The following is a 17822-nucleotide window of genomic DNA, read 5'->3' on the forward strand; positions in this document are numbered from 1 at the left end:
AGCGGGTCTCTGCGGGAACACGGAGGTAGCCAATAGCAACCAGCAGGTGCAGTAACGATGGGACACGGGAGAGCAGAGTTGAACAGGCACTGTTGATCACGGAGAATAGCGGGTAGCAATAGTGGAGGCAGACTCAAGGAAACACGGGAGCGTTGACAAGGACTGAAGACTGAAGCGCACAGAGGCAGCGGATAGGAATCAGCCAAACAGTCACGATGAAACACAGACGGGTTGCAGGTTGAAGACTGTAGTGCACGGAGGCAGCGGATAGGAATCAGCTAGCAGTCATGATGATGAAACACAGACGAGTTGCAGGTTGAAGACTGTAGTGCACGGAGGCAGCGGATAGGAATCAGCTAAACAGTCACGATGAAACACAGACGGGTTGCAGGTTGAAGACTGTAGTGCACGGAGGCAGCGGATAGGAATCAGCTGGCAGTCACAATCATGAACAGGTGAGTGGATGTGAATGAAAGACTGTAGTGCACGGAGGCAGCGGATAGGCATCAGCTAACAGTCCCAATGATACATGGTAGAGTTGAAGTGGTTAGAAGACTGTAGTGCACGGAGGCAGCGGATAGGAATCAGCTCACAGTCACGATGATACAGTAGATGGTAGAAGTGGTATGGGAACCACAGTAGCAGAAGTGGTTTGGAAACCACAGAGGTAGAAGTGGTTTGGAAACCACAGGAATCAGCAGGGCTGAATAAACAAGGAAACACAGGAACACCTTCAGAGACTCATGGGGAATGAGACTCCAAGATCAGGCAATGTGGTGATGACCACAGGTGCTTAATATAGGGAGGTTGCCTGATCTGCCAATTAAGTTAAAGGAACATACACTGGAGGTATAGAAAGGGCTGCGCATGCGCAGTCCCTCAGGATGGAGGACGGCCACGGTTCCTAAATGTCCGGGAAGAAGCACTCACAGTCCGGTGAGTGACACTATGTTAAAGAGGACTTGTCCCAAATGTTGCAATAATATAATAATAACATGCTACAATTTGTCATTAGAAAATATTAAACATTGCAGTTTTGATTTTTTCCTTAATATAAAACAGATTTGCACAAAGTAAAGTTACACAGCTTACTATAAATATATATATATATATATGTTGTTAAAGGACCTGTGGTAGCGCCTCACATGCGCACGTTATCCTCTTATTCTGTTCTTAGATACACTCGCTATACAACTCGCACTTTTATGGACTTTTCCTTACACAGTGTTGCCTTACTCAGTCTTTTGACCACACTAAATAACACAAGTTTTACAGAACTATTTATCCAATATTCACTGTATCTCAGCAGTACTTCACAGTATATATTCCTTATAAATAACCAATACTCACAACATATGTATGTATTTAAATCAAAGAATTTTACTGTTAACACAGAAAACCCTGTATACACAGTTCACACATATATCATAACGTTGTTCAACATAACATAGTATATTAATATAACATTAACCCTAGGTTCACCACCGTTCTTCCTTACACTATCCTAGCTTTACATATGTATCCTTGATAAGAATCAGCATTTATAATATTGATTTAACTATCACAGATATCAGACAATAGCTACAGTTATATGTATATAAATAGTTAAATCCACATTACAAATACACATAAAGCTCTATGGATATATATATATTAATGATACTTATCAAGTCCTTTTATCCTGGGTCCGATTCTTTATCTGCAGTGTATGGAATGTTCCTGTAGTATAGAATCCTTTCTTGTAGCTTAGTTTAGGTTTTCGGTAGTATAATGTATATATATTTTCTATAGTGTAATGTATCTTTTCTGTAGTGTAGTGTAATCCTATAGAATAGTATAGTGTATATTTTCTGTAGTGTAGTGTAATCCTATAGAACTGTATAGTGTAATATATATATATATATCTTTTCTGTAGTGTAGTGTGTCCCTATTAGTGTAGTGTTCCTACTGTATTTTCTGTAGTGTAGAGCTCGTTGTTCAGGGGCAGCAGGCAGCAAGAGAGAGAGGGGAATCCCGGGTCTGGACTTTTATAGTTCAGACCTGGAAGCTCCCAGCAGAAGCGTGTGTGGTTATTCCCCACACACACACATGGAGCTCTTGTGTCCAGGGGTGATGATGTCATCACCCCTGTCGGTTCTCCCCACTGTGTATGTGTCCAACAGTAAAGAGAAAGTGACCCTCCCAGTGTCCCAACACCCTCCTCTGTCTATGGTCAGTTTCAGATAACAGCTTTGAAACCTGAGTTGTGTGTGGGGTTTTACAAACACATGCAAAATAGCTAATGTTGCCATGTGGCTGGGAGGATGGGAGATACTTTGAACAATGCATGAAATGGCTTGAGAATCATATCATAGGAGAAGATTCTTTAACAGTCCCCCTGTTGTCGGAAACCCGACACTACAAGTTAGAAGTTACCTGTCCCTAGATTTGGTGGTGAACTAAAAAAAAATAAAGAGAGAGACAGAGAGACCCCGATATTTTCAACTCTCTCTTCCTCTTCCTACTAACTATGGAGGAGATAAAAAAAACCTCTTATGTTATTGGCGTACAACAGGAAAAAACCTCCTAGAGGGGGGAACCATAGTGGAAAAAAAACACCCTTTCCCCGAGGGTGTGAAGAGCAGAAGAGGAAAAGAGAAATGGCACAAAGAAATAAGAAAAAAAAAAACATTCATGTAAAGCAGATTCCATGCCCGCAAACTCCATAATGCCTAATGTCCATACCCTCCCTTTCCTTAATAGTTCATCATTTGTTGTCCTTTAGTCTTCATGTGTTACTAATACCAATATAATGAAAACTAATATGGGATGAATGAGAAGATGATACTTTGGCATCATATTCCAATCTCACGGTTTGGTACACTGGACTCTTGGACCTGCCTAACTTGGCACTACTCCCAGCAGGGCACGGAGTCTAACGGACGGATTGTATTCACCAGTGATCACCGCAAGGTGATTTGGGTTTAGCGGCGTCCTTCCGCAGGTCGCGGTCCCTACCAGGAGTGTCAGGCGTGATCCCAGGGGAGTAGGTGTAAGAGGTATGCAGACATACTGGAGATAAGTGGGATGTAATCTCTACAACCAAGTAGCGAGTGAAGACAGATGCAGGATGAACAATTCAAGTAGCGGTTTAATGATGACTAGAGGTTTGAGCAGAACAGTCTGTAGTATATTGACACAAGGGGAATAATTGCAGCATGTACAGTTTCACTAGCAGAGTAACAGGAGTAAATACAGCTGAGCAGTATAATGACATAAACAGAGTAGTGGTGGCATGAATAGTCCAGCAGCAGAATAGTAGCGACAAGTGCAGCTTAGGTATTTGTGACCACAGTATGGCAGCATGCTAAGAGAGGTGTAGTTAACAGTCCAGCCAGCAGGGTAATAATGATAAGTGCAGCCTAAGTGGAATAGCCAGTAATACAGTAACACAATAGTAACAAATGCAGCATGAACAGTCCAGCCAACAGAGGTAGATGAAATCAAGCAGCTTGAGAGATACAACCTGTAGTACAGCCGGACCACAGGGACGGATGCAGAGTAGATGATCCAGACAGCACGAAAATAGAGATTGGTGCGACTTGAGCAGAATAGCCCGTGGAGCAGCTACTCAACAGAGTCTGGTGTAACTTAAGCGGTATAGCACGTGGAGCAGCGACTGTTATGGACTGTAATAATATCAGGCCTAGTGGGCGGTTCCCACGAAGGCCTGGGCACGTGACTTAGCTTAGTCAGGATCATATGATGCTTAGAGAATAAGAACACAAGGGGCATTGGGTCTGCTTAATAAGTACTTCAATGAATATGAGCATTAGTACATATCAACACACAATAAACAATGCAGCAAATAGTAATGAGATGTAGAGATAAGCAGATTGTCATATATAACATTACAAGGAATGGTTAAGCATTAAACACGGCAGTACTGCTAATGACAAGGAATATATATATATATATATATATATATATGGGACATAAATGCAAGTATCAATAAAACACATAGAATATGTATTGCATCCGCTGAGCACAGAAGGAGTCCACGGCTGACTACTAGCAGGGTTCTATGCATGTCAGAATATGTAAGTTAGTCACGGCAGGACGTGGCAATGGTTTTGTATTTGGCAGTAGTCAGTATGCAGCATGGATGGTGATTAACTGAGATAAGATATGACAAGGATAGAGACCAGCAAAGTTCTGTACACAGTACAGATGGTGGGTAACGATGTTCAGGATACCACAGGGGTCCGGTAATTAGTAGAGATTAGCACTACAACATATAGGCAAGGTAAGAGTCTGATCACCGCAGAGTGTAGAAATAGCAACATCAGCAGAACAGTCCAGAAGGTATCAAATAAGTTCTTGTACAGTAGTATAGGTGAGATGGCAGTTCAGTATATCACAATGATGAGAATCTGCACACTTGGCATAATAAACAAAGTCTTGTAAAATGATGTGTAAAGATACTTGCAAACAGGATAGTCCCAAAGATAGTGCTACCAGCACTTGGTTAATGAAGCAGGTTCACCCACAGGGAATCCAACAGAAGAGTTCAGGAATACACAAGGGTCAGAGAATACACAGGAGTCCATGGAGTCTGGCTAGCAAACAAGTTGCACTGACATTGAGCGGGTGTCAGTGCTGAGTTTAAATAGAGCAGGTTTGAATGACCCGCCCTGAAGGTGAGTCATGTGATCCACAGGAGAACAGAGCAGACAGGGAAAGTAGCAAACCTGGACAGGATTGTTACCGTACCCCCTCTTAAAGGACACCTACGATAATTTTTTAGGGAATCTTTTCCGAAACTGTTTGAGTAACCGAGGGGCATGAATGTCTGAAGCTTTAACCCAGGAAGGTTCCTCAGGCCCATAGCCTTTCCAATCGACAAGAAATTGCAGTGAACCTCTGGATCTACAAAAGTCCAATAGTTGTTTGATCTCATACTCAGTTTGATCTTGAGAAGTAGCCGGAGGCGGGGAAGCTGTGACGTTTGAAAATTCATTTTGTACACCGGTTTTAGCAGAGAGACATGAAACACATTGGGATAGTGAGAATGGAAGTTCTAATCTGAATGCTGCTGGATTGATCATCTCGGAGATTCAGTAGGGACTGATAAAGTTGGGTGCTAGTTTCATACTAGGAACTTTTAAATGGAGATTTTTAGTGGATAACCAGACCTTATCCTCTGGAAGAAGTGGAGGAGCAGGACACCTTTTATTATCGTAAAATCTTTTAGCCCGAGCAGCAGAATTTTCCAGATTACTTTTGGTTTGTGTCCAAATGAGAGAAAACTTGTGTAGCAGGGAATCTACAGCAGGAACGAAGGAGATAGGAGTGTGAGAAAAGGTAGGTGGTCTGGGATGACATCCATACATGACGAAAAAGGATGAATTACAAACACCTTCATGGAAATGATGTTATGGGCAAACTCGGCCCACGGAAAGAGTTCCAGCCAATCTGCTTGGTGGGCAGACACATACATTCGTAGACATTTTTCGAGCTCTTGATTTGTGCGTTCGGTCAGGCCATTAGATTGAGGATGGTATGCCGAGAAAAAGTCCAATTTAATGCCTAACTGAGAAAAAAAGGATCTCCAGAACCTTGAAACAAATTGTGAACCACGGTCTGACACGATATGGACTTTACAACCGTGGAGGCGAAATATTTCTTTGATGAAAAGTTCTGCCAACACTGCGGAAAAAGGGAGTCCTTTGAGGGGAATGAAATGAGATGCTCTCGAAAAACGGACTGTCACCACCCAGATAACCATATGAGCTTTGGAGGGAGGCAAATCGGTAATAAAGTCCATAGATACTTGAGACCAGGATACTCCAGGAACAGGTAGAGGAATAAGAGAACCAAAGGGTTTATGTAGAGGAACCTTATGTTGTGCACATTTAGAGCAGGCAGAAACAAATGATTTTACATATTTCAAGAGAGATGGCCACCAATAGTACAGGGTTAGGAGTTCACTAGTCTTCTTGACTCCAGCATGACCCTAAAAGCGAGATAAATGGGCCCAGCGTAACAACTTAAGACGTAGATGTGGTAATATGAAGGTTCTGTCTGGAGGTAAAATAGATTTATGCACAGGAGTAAGGGCCAAAACACAACTAGGGTTAAAGATAGGATGAATGTCCTCCGGAGAATCCTGGTCTTCGGAATGAAAGGACCTAGAAAGAGTGTCTGCTTTTTTATTTTTTGACCCCGGACGGAAGGTAAGACTAATATCAAATCTTGAAAAAAACAAGGCCCATCTGGCTTGACGAGGATTCAGACAACGGGCTGAACGGAGATAGATGAGGTTCTTATGCTCGGTATATATCGTAATAGGAAACAAGGCCCCTTCCAACAGATGTCGCCATTCAGACAGGGCTAATTTAATAGCCAATAATTCTTGATCTCCTATTCCATAGTTCTTTTCTGCTGGGAGGAATTTACGAGAGAAAAAGCTATATGGATGTAGTTTCCCAGAAGTGTCCCGTTGAGACAAAACTGCACCAGTGCCCACAGAAGATGCATCTACCTCCAAGAAGAAGGGATGTTGGCAATCAGGTTGCTGAAGAATAGGAGCACAAGTGAAGGCTGACTTTAGATGTTAAAAGGCTAGATGGCCTCGGGGGACCAAAGCTTGGGATTAGCTGATTTCTTGGTAAGGGCAGTGATGGGGGCAATGATGGTAGAATACCCCTTGATGAATTGTCTGTAGTAGTTGGCGAAGCCAAGGAAGCATTGGATAGCTTTCAGACCGGTGGGCAAGGGCAAATCCACAATTGCTCTTAGTTTAGCCGAGTCCATATGAAGGGCTGTGCCTGAGAGGATGTACCCTAAGAAAGGAACTGAGGTTGCTCGAAAAGCCACTTTTCTAATTTACAGAAGAGGTTGTGTTCTCTCAGACGAGCCAGGACTTGACCTACATGTTTCCTATGTGAAGGGAGGTCTCGAGAAAATATCAGAATGTCGTCCAGGTAGATGATGACGAATTGATAGAGAAGGTCTTGGAAAATATCATTTATGAGGGTTTGGAATACAGCTGGAGCATTAGAAAGCCCAAAGGGCATTACTAAATACTCAAAGTGCCCATCGTGTGTGTTAAAGGCTGTTTTCCATTCGTCATCTGCTTTAATACGAACAAGATTGTAGGCCCCTCGTAAATCTAATATGGAGAACACAGTAGCACCTTTGATGCGGTTGAAAATCTCAGAGATGAGGGGTAATGGATACCTATTCTTAATGGTAATAGCATTAAGGCCTCGAAAGTCAATACATGGCTGGAGGCCGCCATCCTTTTTAACGAAAAAGAATCCAGCTCCAGCTGGAGAGGTGGACTTCCGGATAAAGCATTTTTGCAGGTTTTCTTGAATATATTTAGACATTGCTTGGGTTTCAGGAAGAGAAAGGGGATATACACGACCACGAGGAATAGGTTTGTCAGGAAGAAGCTCGATTCCACAATCCGAAATGCGATGAGGGGGAAGCTTGGTTGCCTCCTTTTCACAGAAGACATCTGCATACTGTTGGTATTGAGGAGGTAAAGATGGTAACGAAGAAGCAGTGGTTAGATGAAGAGGTACTACTTTCTTCAGACAGTGAGACTGACACCGTGATCCCCAGGACAAAACTTGAGCAGTATGCCAGTCCAGACTTGGGGAGTGGAGACGTAGCCATGGCAGACCTAACACAAGGGAGTTGATGGTCTTTGGAAGGACTAGGAAGGAATTTTTTTCCTGATGCAGACTTCCAATCTGAAGGGTGAGAGAAACAGTCCGGAACTGAATGAAGTCTCCTGGAATATTACTGCCATCGATGGCTGTAAGGCGTACAGGACGTTCTGATGGTGTAGTAAGAATATGATATTTCTCCACCACAGTGGCAGCAATAAAATTACCGACTGCACCAGAATCCAGAAATGCATCAAGCGGAATAGAGAAAACAGGAAAACAGCAAACAAGAGGTTCTCTTTGTGACAAGAACTGTTGAGGGAAAAATCAAACAGACCTAACGGGGTTCCCCCTTGCTCTGTTTGGCCTGAGCTTTTCCCAGACGAGTAGGACAACTACTGATGCGATGGGCCTTCCCTCCACAATAGAGGCACAGATTATTTTTAAATCTTCTCTCCCTCTCACTTGGAGAGAGGCGGGACCTACCCACTTGCATGGGTTCTTCTGGGGGCAAAGAGGCCACTGAGTTATGGAAAACAGGGCGATTATTAGGACACCGGATCTGTTCCTTTTCTTGAACCCTCTCCTGGAATCGAAGATCTATTTTGACACATAGCGAGATCAGATCATCCAAGGAAGATGGGAGGTCATGGGAAGCCAGCACGTCTTTTATTTTATCAGATAGGCCTTGCCAGAACGTGGCCACCAGCGCTTCATCTTTCCAGCACCACTCGGAGGCCATGGTCCTAAATATGATGGCATATTGCCCAACAAAATGAGAGCCTTGGCGTAGACAAAGAATTCCTGAAGCTGCACTGGAAAGTCGACCAGGTTCATAAAAAAATTAGTTTGAAGGTTATCAGAAATTCTGTGTAATTTTGCAGCAAGGGGTCATTCTTCTCCTATAGGGGTGAGGCCGAGGCCAGAGCTTGACCAGAAAGGAGGGACAGAATGTAGGCAATTTTAGCCCTATCCGTAGGAAAGTTCCTGGGTAATAATTGGAATTGAATTGCACATTGATTCACGAATCCTCTACATGACTTGGGGTTCCCATCATACATTGGAGGATTCGGAATTCATGGTTGCAAAATAGTTGTGTTTGCAGAAGTCGAAGACCCAGCAGAGGTCTCAGGTTTATAGGAGGATGCCAGAGGGTTCTGAAAAGAATCCAGACGAGAGGATAAACTCTGTAAGAACTGCATGAGGCGATCTTGATTGGTCTCTTGCTTTTCCACTCTCCTTACTAGACGTTGAAATAAGTCCTTGAGAGAGGGATCGCCCATGGTGTTCATTTTCTTTTATGGTCAGTGCAAACTGTTATGGACTGGAATAATATCAGGCCTAGTGGGCGGTTCCCACGAAGGCCTGGGCACGTGACTTAGCTTAATCAGGATCATATGATGCTTAGAGAATAAGAACACAAGGCATTGGGTCTGCTTAATAAGTACTTCAATGAATATGAGCATTAGTACATATCAACACATAACAATGCAGCAAATAGTAATGAGATGTAGAGATAAGCAGATTGTCATATATAACATTACAAGGAATGGTTAAGCATTAAATACGGCAGTACTGCTAATGACAAGGAATATATATATATATATATATATATATATATATATATATGGGACATAAATGCAAGTATCAATAAAACACATAGAATATGTATTGCATCCGCTGAGCACAGAAGGAGTCCACGGCACGGCTGACTACTAGCAGGGTTCTATGCATGTCAGAATATGTAAGTTAGTCACGGCAGGACGTGGCAATGGTTTTGTATTTGGCAGTAGTCAGTATGCAGCATGGATGGTGATTAACTGAGACAAGATATGACAAGGATAGAGATCAGCAAAGTTCTGTACACAGTACAGATGGTGGGTCACGATGTTCAGGATACCACAGGGGTCCGGTAATTAGTAGAGATTGGCACTACAACATATATGCAAGGTAGGGGTCTGATCACCGCAGAGTGTAGAAATAGCAACATCAGCGGAACAGTCCAGAAGGTATCAAATAAGTTCTTGTACAGTAGTATAGGTGAGATAGCAGTTCAGTATATCACAATGATGAGAATCTGCACACTTGGCATAATAAACAAAGTCTTGTAAAGTGATGCGTAAAGATACTTGCAAACAGGAGAGTCCCAAAGATAGTGCTACCAGCACTTGGTTGATGAAGCAGGTTCACCCACAGGGAATCCAACAGGAGAGTTCAGTAATACACAAGGGTCAGAGAATACACAGGAGTCCATGGAGTCTGGCTAGCAAACAAGTTGCACTGACAATGAGCGGGTGTCAGTGCTGAGTTTAAATAGAGCAGGTTTGAATGACCCACCCTGAAGGTGAGTCATGTGATCCACTGGAGAACAGAGCAGACAGGGAAAGTAGCAAACCTGGACAGGATTGTTACAGCGACACAGCGGAGACAGGTGTAGTTTGAGCAAGGTAGCCCGTGGCGCAGTTACACACCAGAGTCAGGTGTAGCTTGAGCAGTACAGCCCTTGGAGCAGCGACACAGCGGAGACAGGTGCAGCTTGAGCGGTATAGCCCGTGGAACAGCAACACAGCGGAGACAGGTGCAGCTTGAGCGGTATAGCCCGTGGAACAGCAACACACAGCAGAGGCACTGACGATCCCAGTAGACACACAGGAGACAGACAAGGTCCTAATCAGGCAGGTAACTTGATCAACAGGCCCAGAGGAAAGGGAGGAAGTGCCTTTTCAAGTTTAGAGCCAGAACTAAGAACCAATAGGAAACTGCAACTGACAGAAAGGTACTAGGTCTGCGCATGCGCAGAACCAATGCCAGGAGCTGCGGTATGCTTAATGAAGGAAAGGTGAGTGTCTTAGTCTTCGTGAATGCCGAATGAGCGCCGTGTGACATCCAGCTTGATTGTAGCTTGATTCCCAGAAAGTTTCTGCAGTATATCTTCTTCCTTCCCGAAGTCGAGTAGCCAATTCTTGAGTTCTGAACCAAAACCAAGCGGAATTTTCTGAAGCCTCGCAGTAGTATCTGGATGGGTACTTAGTTGCTTCTCTGGGGTCACTGGTGTTCTTCCCATCTCCTCCGCTACATCCACACCTACAGTGGGAGAAAGAGTACAATATGCTCCTCGGAGGAGTGTCCCTCTTTGAGCGCTGTTAGTTGCATATACAGTACAGTAATCAGGGTAGGGCCCTAGGATTTTCCTTTCCTTACATTTTGGTTCTCAATGATCAGTTAAAACCCCCTTTTTTTTTTCTATTTGAAAGAGGTATGATTTCTCAATCTACCCATCTCAATGAGCACAGAAGCACTCTATTGAGTTAAGGAGGCCTGCGTGGTTTTCACTTGATCAACGTGGACCCATAGAACTTTACGTCTTCTCTGAGAGTCTTTCTTTGTAGTAGTTGGCCTTTGTAATTTTAGCATTGTATCACCCAGGATTTCAAAGACCTGATATGGTCCCTCCCAGTTTGCACCCCAGGGACCTGCCTTACGGAATTTCTTGATCATTACCAGACTATCTACTGGAGGCATGGGAGTCTCCCCCTGTTACCTCTCCCAATCTGTTCTCATAAGACCCTTGCTGTGGTAGTAGCAGAGTCATTTACAGTTGGAATGGCCTCAACCCGTTTTATATAAAATACATCCACCACTACCAAGGCATACCAACAATTGCGACTGCCAGCTGGTAGTGGTCCTATAAAATCTATCTGTAGGGCAGCCCATGGTCCTTCTGCACCAGGCACATGCTGTAGAACCGGCTTGAGAGCTGGAGCTCTGGGGTTCACTTGTGCACACACAAGATACTGTTGTGTGACAATTTCCACTGTCTTTGACATCCCTGACCAGTATCATTTGTCCTTTAAGAGGGACATGAGTTTATCTCACCCAGGGTGTCCAAGGAGCTGATGGCTGAGTCTTGTCACCTCTACCTGAAGATGTGCAGGAACAATTGGCAGGGGTTCTGAACCCTCATTGTTCGTATGACACAGGATGCCCTCTTTGATTGACCAGGGATCTTGTGGCATGGTAATGTGGGGTATAAGAAGAGGATCCTTTGCTTGTTAATCTTCAAATGACACTGGGCTTTTATCCAGAGTCTTGTTTTGTATCGTCACTGTATAAGATGATACTTCCTTGTAATCTGGGTTTGGAAAAACCCAGATAAAGCATCCAGTTTGGCTGCTTCGTCTGCAGAGTTATTACCCAGGACAAGGGGATCATTCCCTATCTGGTGAGCAGGAACATTAATGATCGCAGACTCTTCGGGATTCCTATAACTCTTTGAGCACTGAAACATGCGCCATGGGTTTATTCTGGCTGTCCACAAATTCGCGCCTGTGCCAGGTATCCACGTGTAATGTCAGGGATCGAACTACATATGAGCTGTCGCTATATATAGTACGTGGTCCTGAAGGTTGGTGTAGTAAGGCTTCCTTTACTGTCTCCAATTCTGCCCTTTGTGTTGACAGGTGACCAGGTAATTTAACAAGACTCTGAAGCCCTGTAGTCTTATCCAAGACTGCCTAACCTGTCACATATTTCCCATCCGTGTGAGACCAAGATCCATCAACAAAGATGACTCTGTCATCCGGATGTGTTGTTTGTCTAAACAAAGTCATTGTTTCATCATATGACATTTGTTCACAGTCATGTTCCGTCCCTGATGTGTTTAGCAGTTGAGACAATACATATTTGGCCTTGTGACTTACTTGGAGATTGTGTCCACTCAAATCCATTATCCATCTCCCAAACCTCTGTTGAGAGACACCAGGCAGCATGTCCCGGAGTAGAAGGTTAATGGAGAGTGTGGGGTCTGTATAGTAAGGGGTCTAGTCCACAATATGTTCTGTCACTTTGACAGCATAATGTATTGCAGCCAGTTGTTTTGCACATTCATCAAAACCTCTTTCCACAGGAGAAAGAAGTCTTGAGAAATAGCCTAGTGGTCTCTTTCCACAGGAGAAAGAAGTCTTGAGAAATAGCCTAGTGGTCTCTTTCCACAGGAGAAAGAAGTCTTGAGAAATAGCCTAGTGGTCTAGTCACAGATCCTACTTCTTGTAGTAAGACTGTTGATATGGACTCTAGGCCTGCGTGAGCCTGAATTGCCAGCTCACCCTCTGGGTGTTGAGTGGCCAAAACTGGGGCAGAAGTGAGATCTCTTTTCAGAGTAGAAAATGCCTTTTCCTGTGCTTCTGCCCATCCTTTCAATGAAGGTTCCTCTCCTCTGAGCAATTCATACAGAGGTTTCGCTTTTGTAGCAAAATCCTCTATGAACTCCCTCATGAAGTTTGTAACCCCAAGAAATTTTCGCAAATCTTGAAGGGTGTTTGGTCTAGGTAATTTGACCATTGCCTCAACTCGGGCAGCAATTATACCTTTTGTCCCATGAGCGATCTTGACTCCCAAAAATATGACCTCTGACCTAGCCAGGTTTGCTTTGTGAACACTCAGTTTGAGCTCTGCACATACAAGGAGGACTAACAATTCCTGTAGGAGTGTCAAATGTTCCTCCATAGTCTCTGTATGGAGTAGTAGATCATCCACATATTGCAGCAGGCATTTTGGGTGTGAAAATACACTCAGTACTTCTGCTAATGCCTGATGGAAGTATTTGGGGCTACTGTGAAATCCTTGGGGTAATACGCAAAACATGTATTGCGTATCTTGCACGGTGAATGCAAATTTGAAACGTCAGCTTTCTGTCAATGGTATCGAAAAGAAACCATTGGCTACATCAATGGTAGAGAATACCTTACTTTTGCCGTTTATTCTTGCCAATATGTCTGGCGCCTCTGCTACCACCTGTGCTGACATGGGGGTATATTTATTCAAAACCCTGAGATCAATTGTGAGTCTCCAGGTGTTAGTCTCTTTCTTCTTGACAGGCCATAAGGGATTATTGCACTTGGAATTACCCTTTATGACCACCCCCCTTGCTTCTAAGTCAGTCACAGCTTCTATCACTGGTTCCATAGCTTCAGGGGGGAAACGATATTGGCGTTGAGGTGGTGGATCTGGTCCATGTATGTCCACCTGAACATCAATCATCTTTCCACAATCATTCTTCCCTTGAGCCCACAGCTCTGGGAATTTGTATACAATAGGTTCAAGGTCTGTGTTATGCGAGACCTCTGGCCATTTGTGTACAACCATGTTAGCTGTTCCAGCAATTTCATGTATGGGTGGTCCTAAGTGATGTTTCTTTATCACACAGACCTTTGAGTTTCGTGGTCCCTTCCATAGTAAACAGTTTGCTAGATCTAAGATCTAGCCATTCTGTGTCATTACATCAGTTCCGATAATGTTATCAGAACCTGAATAATACCACATAGGAATTTTTATGGTGAAATCATTGTTGATTTCCACAGTGACTTCCTCAATTCTTTGGGCTTTCTCCCCCCCCCCCCCCCCCCCGCCCCCCTTGTTGGTGATCAAATCCAGTCACCACACACTGAGGGCTGTCTGGTAGTAAGTCATGTTCTACATTAGTGATTGAAATTTCTGCCCCAGTATCAAGCAGAATTTTCAGTAATTATTTTTTTATTTGGCCATTATGTGGGGTCTCCCTGAGGAATCCAATATGATATTGGATATTGGTGCCATATCCTTAGGGGTCCCTAACCTTCAATCTAGTTGCACCAGATTCCCAGTAGGAACATCTGCTGTGCGAACTGCTACTTGTGCTTTCTGTACGTCACAATTGTTTACCTGTTCTAAAGAGTTCTGTGTCTGTGGAGTCACTGAGTAATGTGACTGTACATGAGACTGTCCTGTTTGGCCAGTATGTGTACTTACAAGCGACACACATTTTTGCATCTGATTCAAGTGCTGCAGTTTTGACTGGGTATGTGTTTGCTCATCTACCTCTCTAACGTGAGGCTTGTTTTTAAAGCCATTGTTATTGCCCAAGTGTTCAGAGTCCCTTATATACTCTTTGCGAACACCTTGTGGACAGTTATGTCTTACATGGCCAAACTTTATTCATGCATAACATTGCACATTCACCCATTTCTCCTGTGGAGGAGCTGTAGGTGTAATATGTGTCTATCTGCGCACATTGCCATATGTTGTGTAACGGTTATCTTGTGATCTGCCATTTACCACAACATATTCACTGATCTTCAGTGACTTCCTATTTTTCATCAAATCATGTCTATGCTCTTCTCTAACCATTGCTGTGTCTGCAAGCGTTGGTTCTTTAGCCGCACTTAAGCGAATTGCTGTGTCAACGTAAGGAAACTTTTCCACAAAGATGCACATCATGCCTTGTGGAACATCTGTACCTTGATCTTTGGTGACTTTTCTATACATTGCTTCAAGCCTACCACATAGAGACAATGGCTTACCGTGAATGGTTGGTTTAAAGTTAGATAGGATCTCTGGGGTAACTTCCTAATGGCCAGTTGCCAATTTCATGAGGACAGAAAGTCTCTCTTCCTCATCGTTAAATTGACCATTTTTGGGAGCAGATTTTCCAGTTTCTGCATACCTCTGATTGAGGTGAGTGGGTAACCACAATTTAAACAAGTCCATGCGATGTTCTGGGGCGACACTAAATTTGTCACAATGTCCCTCAAAAATATTGCAGAAGGTGAAAGGGTCTATAATGGGATCATATTTTGGAATTTCCTTATGGATTTTCAACAGAAATTGAGTCTTCTCCATACTATAAATTCGATGGGGAACATGCAATCCTGTGCCAGTACCGTGACTTGCTTGTGGTGTAGGAGCGGTATGTACAGCTTCCCAACCGCTGCCCAGGCCAAAAACTTGATCATCCAAAAATTGTGCACGACCATTAGAGACATTCCCCATGGGTGTTGGGGAATAAGTTAATGTGCTACAGGGTCAGCCACTGAGGCTATTGGATTTCTCTGACCTATCACAGGAGTAAGTATGGGCATATGTATATTATGTCCTATACTCCCTGTTTCACTGCTTCTCTTATCTGTTATACATTCCTGCTTTCTAGCCATGGATGTATTCTGTGTTGTGGAGAAGGGTGATACTCATTGATTATTTTTTGCATATTGGTTATCATCTGTGCTCTATTCGTTAAATCACTTTGTAATTCAGCAATTAGAACTTCATTAGATGCTACCTTATCCCTGAATACATTGATCTCTGTATACAGTTCTACCAATTCCCTATCTATATTGGCCATATCTTTGTCTTCCAATCATGCTTCAAGTATGGAAACACTTTTAACTTTTTCAATGCAGCACTGGCAATGAGAATTTGCATCAGTGCCCTTTTTGTTTTTAAGTATCATCTCAGCGTGTTCAGATGTCCATATCCTATCTTCATAAGCATGTTCCAATTTAGCTAACATTTGGAGACGTTTAGTTTTTTTGTTAAACACGGTTCTCCTGTTAATACACAGCGTATCATGTGTATAAGCCTGTTCTAAAAGTGTTGCCCATAATGTTTCAGCAGATGTGTAGTTATTAGGAATCACTGGGTTAAACATACTATTTGCTGACAACTTCTCAATGGCAATAAAACTCATACTCGCCTGTCCAAATACAGAAGTCATTTTTGTTCTGTGTTGAGTGTTACTTCTCACTGTAGTAATACCGGTCCCCTTAAGCCTCTGAGACTTAAAAATGCTGCTTCCAGAAAGATCCTCACAAACGCTCACAGTGCAACAAACCGTTCCTTCTTAAAGAAAGAAATAAAACAACTAGTATCCAAGAAACATTACATTTTAAACTAGATTCACTGTAATTAATTATATTTCTTCTAGGCCTCAAGTAAAACAATGTTATCTGTCCAAACCTCTTTCCAGAAAAAGCATACTCTAATAACACATAAGTACATACTTGCCAACTCTCCCGGAATGTCCGGGAGACTCCCGAAATTCGGGTCAGTCTTCCGGGCTCCCGGGAGAGCTGGCAAATCTCCCGCATCCCACTGCAGCCACCGCTAAATGACACGATTCAGCCAGAATCGCGGCATTTTGGCCCCGTCCCCCACGACAAAACGTCATTTTCGTCGCTGGGGGCGCCCCCTCCCGCCCTCCAGTCACGCCCATCTCCCGGAAACAGAATACAGAAAGTAGGTAAGTATGCATAAGTATCACCTCCTTTGTGTACCCGCTCCTCTACCGAATTAGGTTTACAATATAACAATTTCACAACTATATCCTAGTATAAATATTACAATTAAAACAGTTGGGCTTGGCTCGCCAATGTTAAAGGACCTGTGGTAGCGCCTCACATGCGCATGTTATCCTCTTATTCTGTTCTTAGATACATTCGCTATAAAAACCGCACTTTTATGCACCTTTCCTTACACAGTGTTGCCTTACTCAGTCTTTTGACCACACTAAATAACACAAGTTTTACAGAACTATTTATCCAATAACCACTGTATCTCAGCAGTACTTAACAGTATATATTCATCATCATCATCATCACCATTTATTTATATAGCACCACTGATTCCGCAGCGCTGTACAGAGAACTCATTCACATCAGTCCCTTCCCCATTGGAGCTTACAGTCTAAATTCCCTAATATACACAGACAGACTAGGGTCAATATTGATAGCAGCCAATTAACCTACTAGTATGTTTTTTGGAGTGTGGGAGGAAACCAGAGCACCCGGAGGAAACCCACGCAAACACGGGGAGAACATACAAACTCCACACAGACTCCACTCATGACCCCAGCGCTGTGAGGCAGAAGTGCTAACCACTAGGCCACTGTGCTATATTCGTTATAAATAACCAATACTCACAACATATGTATGTATTTAAATCAAACTATTTTACTATTAACACAGAAAACCCTGTATTCACAGTTCACACATATATCATAACGTTGTTCAACATAACATAGTATATCAATATAACATTAACCCCACGTTCACCACCGTTATTCCTGACACTATCCTAGCTTTACATATGTATCTTTGATAAGAATCAGCATTTATAATATTGATTTAACTATCACAGATATCAGGCAATAGCTACAGTTATATGTTTATAAATAGTTAAATGCACATTACAAATACACATATAGCTCTATGGATATATATATATTAATGATACTTATTAAGTCCTTGTATCCTGGGTCCGATTCTTTATCTGCAGTGTAGAGAGCGTTCCTGTAGCATAGAATCCTTTCTTGTAGCTTAGTGTAGGTTTTCTGTAGTATAATGTATATATATT

The 17822-nt window shown here is 43.0% G+C and overlaps 1 protein-coding gene across 3 annotated transcripts in view; it reads right to left on the bottom strand.

Annotated features, from left to right (window-relative positions):
- LOC142139676 (V-set domain containing T-cell activation inhibitor 1-like) overlaps positions 1–17822 on the bottom strand; it is a 42910-nt gene that overhangs the window by 7244 nt on the left and 17844 nt on the right. Inside the window, exon 7 of one of the 3 annotated variants that reach the window (XM_075197493.1) lies at positions 14246–16307. The exons of 1 other annotated variant lie outside the window; for it this stretch is intronic. The gene's annotated coding sequence lies outside the window, so the exon portion shown is untranslated. Of the gene's footprint in view, positions 1–14245; positions 16311–17822 lie in introns of those variants that run through there. One more of the 3 variants, XM_075197490.1, reaches the window with a different exon arrangement.

This window comes from Mixophyes fleayi, chromosome 2 (assembly GCF_038048845.1).
Source record: "Mixophyes fleayi isolate aMixFle1 chromosome 2, aMixFle1.hap1, whole genome shotgun sequence".
Taxonomy (NCBI): domain Eukaryota; kingdom Metazoa; phylum Chordata; class Amphibia; order Anura; family Limnodynastidae; genus Mixophyes; species Mixophyes fleayi.